We start from the raw sequence: 6642 nt of genomic DNA on the forward strand, positions 1-6642 counted from the left end.
CCGCCGTGCCCCCGCCCCGCCGCGCTCCCGCCCCGAGCGCCCGCCGGAGGTCCGTTATGGCACGGAGGGCGCCGCGTCCGTGCCCGGCCCTGAGAGCACACAGCGTGCAGCGGAGAGCGAACACTGAGCTTTGTAAAGACAACAGTACGAGGGGGAACAAAAATCCAACACATTAAGAAAAGCCTCTCAGCCTCCGGAGCAGACGTAAGCAGGGAGGAAAGCTGCACGCTGCCGGTGGTAAAACACAGCTATACCCTTACATTGATTTCATCCACTTCAACACGGTATTAATTGACAATAAAGTCACTACAAGCATTTTCTTCCAATCCAGAAGGATTCGTTATGCGACTGAGTGCTTTACATCATGTTACCCAAGCCCTTGATAAATTAGTGCCAATTTCTGTTTGCAAAAGGCACCTTTGGCAACGATTCAGAATTGACTCGCAACAACCGCACGCAGTGCTGACTTGCCATTGTTTGGTGCGTGGGGCTGCGCAGCCCTCCCAGCATCCCACTGCGTGGTAACGCATCAGGACTGCAAGCTTCACCCTGCACTGAGAGGATTTCCAAAGCAGCACCCGACAGCTGCAGCTCAGACAGTACAGCACTGCTGCCGAGAGCATCACAGCCACATCCAAACATCTTGCACTGACCATGCAAAAGAAGAGACTCCTAACTGCTGTAATAATGGTCGTCCTAAATGATGATGTTGGATAGAGCCAGCAAGCACCCAGAAGAGGAGCAGAGGGTCAGAAATCCCTGTGCCCCACTCCACACCACCTGCTGCTGGTCCTGCCTTCTGCCATAGCCCCTTCTTAAGGCTGCCCTGGCTCCGCTCTTCCTGGCACAGGGCTTTCAGTACAAGAAATGCACAGAGCATCCTGCTCTTGCCACAGAGATATAAATGCAATGAAAAAGCAGTTTGAAAGCTCTCAGTACTCTCTGGATAAGCAGCATAAAGAGCTTGATGCGCAAATCTTTAGCTTAAGATCAATAGACAGAGAAAGCTGGGCTTCCCCTTCCCATTTGTGGCCAATTTTGTCTTCCAAATGGAAAACAGCATTGATCAAACATACCAGGCTGACATCAGTGTGTGTGCTGGGGGATCACCTGCTCACAGCTTACACCAGAAGCATTACACTCCATAGGGAAGCCCCAGCTGACAGCCTGCCACCCTGCATTATTACTGGAAGCACGCACTAGTGCCCCAAACAACACAGCAGTTCCAGTGTTTATGAACAGATCTGCAACACCCCAAACCAAACTGGCAGCACCGGTGGGGAAGCCGAGTTGTTAAATGAATCAAAGAATCACAGAGTGGTCTGGGTTGGAAGGGACCTTTCAGACCATCTAGTTCCAACCCCCCTGATATCGACAGGAGCTCCACGGACTTCAGCTGATCACTGATGTAGATGGTAAGACCTCCTTCCTTTCTCCCCTGCCTATTTTTCCTAAAGAGTTTATACCCACCTACTCCCACACTCCAATCACGAGAGCCACCCCACCATATCTCATTGATGCCAATGACATCCCAGCGCTGTAGGCACACACACACCTACAACTATTCTTGCTTGTTCCCCATGCTCCGTGCATTGGTGTACAAGCAGTTGAGTTGGGCTCCAACTGAGGCTGATTTACCAATTGGAGTTCCCTTATCCTTCACTTTAGGTGCTGCCTTACTGAGCCGTGACCCTACTCCAGGCCCAGGGCATCCATTATAATCATCAGCCTCCAAGTGGGATGGTTTGAGGATCCCCTTTCCCAGCAACTAATTTAAAGCCTTCCGGATTCAACTGGAAATCCAAAATATGTGTTTTAAAAATGGATCGGAAGACATTCAAATGCTTATTGAGTCAAATCAAAGCCTAAACACTTCAAGCATCTTTACTTACTTAATGTTTTAGTATTTAGTGATGATAACAGCCGTGTTATCCCGAGGCATCTCCTGATGTCAATTACATAGCTGGATAAACGGCTTCCTTTGCAAGCATTACAATAAACCACCCTACTTGTCATACGCCAAGTTTCAGGCTAAAAGAATCCTTCAATAGGAAATCTCCTCCAGCTGTTGGCTCCTTTGGCCTGAGCCTTAGAGGTTGAGCACTGACAATGAACCCAAAAATACAGCTTAACCACAGTGACTCTCACCTCGCAGCGGAGAACTGACATGGAATTTATAACACTCCTCACTCCAATCTGCTCTCGCTTCCATTATTAATCAGGCACATTTCACTTTAAAGCTGCCACCTTCCTGACTTCATTAAAGCCATCTGATATTATATTAGACCTTGATAAGGGAGTCTCCATCTCTTGCATGTAATTAAGTTGAATCCCAGGAACAATTTACATGACTGATCTTTCATTAAGCACAGCAGCACCACAGCACTTCTGAAGTAATGGATCAGTGGCAATTTTATAAACCTTCATTACTGCTACCTGGTCTCTTTTCATGTTTGCCGCTTGATGTAGGAAAAAAGTCCAATGGTTAAAGAGAGAGCATAAGACAACTGCCTTATCTACACTGGGCTGGCCAGGCTCTGTTTATCTGTTTCTGGGCTGCACCTATTTCAGAATTCAACCCACTGTGTTAATACATAACTGTATCAGGCTGGGGAAAAAATGAGCATTTTGAAGTCATTCTGCTTTCCCACTGCAGTTCCAGTATGGGATCATACTGCAAAAATGAACACAGCTTTCATTTTCCCCTCCTCTGCCACACTGCCAAGATACCAAATGAGCAGAAAGGACAGAGGGTGGGCTAAAAAAAATGAAATAATCACTCTTAAAGGAAGAGACCGCAAAAGGGAAGGATGCACTGATGGATTTGACTACTCTTTGTACTATCTACTTCTGGTTACCCCAAATAATTGCAAGAGGCAAAGCAATTACCTGCAGCCAAAGGCAGAGAATCAGTGCAGCAGTTTCCATGGAAAGTTACAGTGCTCATCTGTAGCTGGGGATGCACGTCTGGCCCTACCACAGCTCTCACACATTGAGTCTTTTGTTCCTTCTCTCCTCTTCTTGGAGACAAAAGCGAAGGTTAGGCGGCAGCAGGACACCCTGGGCCCTCAAGGAGGGTAAAAGGAAATGTATTACCGTGATGTACTTCACAATAACAGGTGGGTAATTTTCTCCTAATAGTAAGAATTATCCTAGATTAGTCTCACTCCTGGAAATGGGCAGCCTCCGGTCCCCTGACATCCCTCTTTTATAGATTGTAGCCTACGAGAAACTAACATCAGTCATTATCTTAAAAATAAAACACAAAGTATGTCTGGTTTTAAAAGGAGGCACAATTGATTTGACGTGAACCACTACAATAAATCGACCACTGTGGCGGCCAGAGCCAGGATGCTTGTTAATGTTATTCTAATTATTATAATAGGGTTTATTAATATAAACCCCAGCAGCTGTATGTGAAAAAGTGGGGAGGGATGGTGAGAAAGGAAAAGAAGAGGTGGCATGGCAGCAGCACCCCAGCCTGAAGTCTGAGGGAGAGCAGAAAGGGGTCCTGGGAAGCTGGCTGATCCCCGTTCCATATGGATTAATAGCACAAAGCCAGCAGACCTATCGGGTCTGACAGGTATGGACAAATGCTTCTTTGTGAGGAGCTCAGCCAAATAGGAACCACCAGACTCATCACACAGAGTTACTTGGTACAGGTGCAGTGTAACACTAGTCTTGGATGCACCACTGACTCCAGTTCCTATGGTGTCAAGTGCCTGGCTCTCAGCAAATGTGCCTGCAACTACAATCCTGAGTGCAGTGCACATTTTAGTCAGCTACAAAAGGGCTGGGTACTTTCATGCGGTGTGTACTGGCCTATGCCAGCAGCATCCAGCTTTCACCAACTCATGCCCATGAATCAAGCAAGTACAATACTGTGAGCAAAGGCCACCCCACCTGCCAGCCCCAGTACAAGTCTCTGCCACGCTGCTGGCTTGCAAACTGCAGCCAGACAGCAGCAGGCAGCTCTCCACTTGCGACGTGAGCTGAGCACTTACCACAAGCCAAAGCAATGCTCCCAGCCCTCCGCTGAGCTGATCAGATGCACAGAGCTCAGGTGGAACAGTTGGTCAGATTGGTTTCACTGAGCATTAGACACAAGGCTGAACACACAACGGTCTGATCCAATCGATTCCTGTTTTCTTCTTATCTCTCAGTTTTCTTCTTTCAAGCCAGCAGCCAAACGAGCCAGAGGAGTATCACTGTCCACTGTTTCCACTGCAGGGCTTGCTATGAGCGAGCGAGTGTGCTCAGCCTGGGTAAAACAACACACTGAAGAGAATGGAGCATGATGCTGAATATCACCACCAGTTCTCCAGAAGACACCAGGCAGGGAAGAAGGCAGTAAAAGATGGTCTCTCTCCGGGATCTTGGCTGCTGAAGGCTCAGACAGAAATACTGTGGTGTTCTGTGACAGCCATGTCCTCCCAAATGACTCTGCTCTGTCTCTTCAAGTAGCAGATCATGATGAACATCTCGGGGCTTTATGTTACACGCTTGGAAAATTACCATTATCTTGAACCCAAGAGGGATGGAGTATCACAGAACACTGCAGTGCTATCAATAATCTCGAGGAGATGGAAATTTCAATACTAAAAGGCCAGAGAACTGAGCAAAAAGGAGCCTGAATCACCTTTCATACCTGTTTGCCTCTTCTGTATTTACTGAAATCTGCGCCCGGTGTAGGGTCATCACCCAAAGCACAGCACATACTCTATTTTCTTTGCCCCGATTCCTTAGTCTCTCTAGGTACTTATTTTTGGTTCCTCGCCCTTGAACCCAGTACTGAAAATTAGAAAGAAGCAGCAAAACAAGAGCATCAAACTCATGGCCAGCGTGTCAGACAAACACGCAGTCAGAAATGTCACACTGAGAGTCCCTGCCAAACAACCACGTGGCCATCCTCAGTTTGGCCTTTTTTATGTGCAAAACTGCCAGTACGTTCTTTGTCACACTCAGAGCCACTGTGAATTGGATCACACAGGATCTGCCATCCCTCCTAGCAACACACTGACATACCCCCAACATAATTAGTACTTAAAAAATCTCTGTATCGCATGGCTGACAGAGAGTTTTCATTGCAAGAGACAGGGATGCTTCTATTTATGGCATCAGTACCTATTATAAAATTCAAGCTCAGAATCAGCAATAGGCAGAAACTGATCTAGCCTGTGCTATAGGAAGCATCCTCTGTTCTGCAGCACCAACAAAAAGCCAAAGCAGAACCAACCACAAATAACTGCGATGCTCCAGCTCAGGAGGTCCCAGGGATGAAAGAACAAAGTGAGATTCAAGAAGACCCGCACCAAGAACAGTGTTCCTTCAAACCCTGAACTGCCCGGTAGGGAACTGCCCGTGAGTTACTTCACTTCTCCTGTGAGATGAAAATGACCTAGAAGAAAAAGGGTACCAAACTTTACTTTTGGTTTTAAGTAATGGCAGTAATCTGCCCATTCCCCCCTCGCACTCACCAGCTGAAACACACTCAAGTGTTAAAGAAGCTGAAGGCGAACACCCAGTCCAGGAACCTTCAGTTCTACAGAAGCCCAGCACAGGGCCAGAAGCATTACCTATTCCCACCTACTATAGTTGCTCCTTCTTCCTTTATTTCTGTTATTCGCTACTGTAGACAACTTTAAGATAAAGGCACTGATTCAGCTGACAACATGGAGCTACTGTTTATCTCCCAGAGGATCAAGGAAAAGCAGCTGGCTTTCCTTAGGGGAAAAAGAGGGTTTGTAGCAACTCACTCCTATTTACAGTGCCTGCTACACTCCTGGGACAGGGCTGTAGTTTCATGCACACAGCTGCAGCACCTGAGCCTACTGATCTTACTGACCAGGAACTGAGACCTAGACCCCTTGCAGAAGTCAGCCATAAAGGATGTTTCCTCAGCCAACTTGCCAGAGCAGCCATCGGCCTCGAGAGGGACTGACAAAGGAACACTCAGCAGCAAAACATCCAGAAGAACAGGCTGCTATGAAACCTCTCTCAAGGACACACACAATTCACAGTGTTTTTTCTTGTTCCTATACACACCTTCACACTTCCCAGACACGATCCTGGCACAGCACGTGGCTGCAGGCACATGTACATAGAGGACAAAGCCATGTGGATGCCTAAAGTCCTATACTGAGTTGGCTCAAACAGCCCTAAATAGAAACCAAAACATCAGCTTCCCTACTGGGGGAAAAGTAAAGAGGCAAGAGATGAAAAGGCCAACAAATAAGCAATAGCAGTGTCTTTTGAAGAAAGATCTCTAACCTAAGTCCAATGACTCAGCACAAGTTCGGGATCTTTTCCAGGATGCAGTTCCAAGAGAAAAAAGGGATGCAACAAAGCATTTACTTCAGAGTCTCATTTTACAATTCCTGTCAGTATTTTAAAAGAGCAGCAGGCAGTTACAGATGGATAGAAGATACAAACACCTCAAGTCACTCCTGTTTGTTAAAATTCATATTTGATGAGTAATGTAGCCTTTAGGTTGCTATGGCAGCAAGATCCATCACCTAGGTGACCAAGCACTAATGATGTCAACATTAACTTAACCCTACACACACACAGAGCGCACATTTCTGGACTATCATTTCTTGCATGATGTTTTCCTCCATACCAACTCAGCGTATGGACAACCTC

The sequence above is a fragment of the Excalfactoria chinensis genome, chromosome 9 (genome assembly GCF_039878825.1).
Source record: "Excalfactoria chinensis isolate bCotChi1 chromosome 9, bCotChi1.hap2, whole genome shotgun sequence".
Classification (NCBI taxonomy): Eukaryota; Metazoa; Chordata; class Aves; order Galliformes; family Phasianidae; genus Excalfactoria; species Excalfactoria chinensis.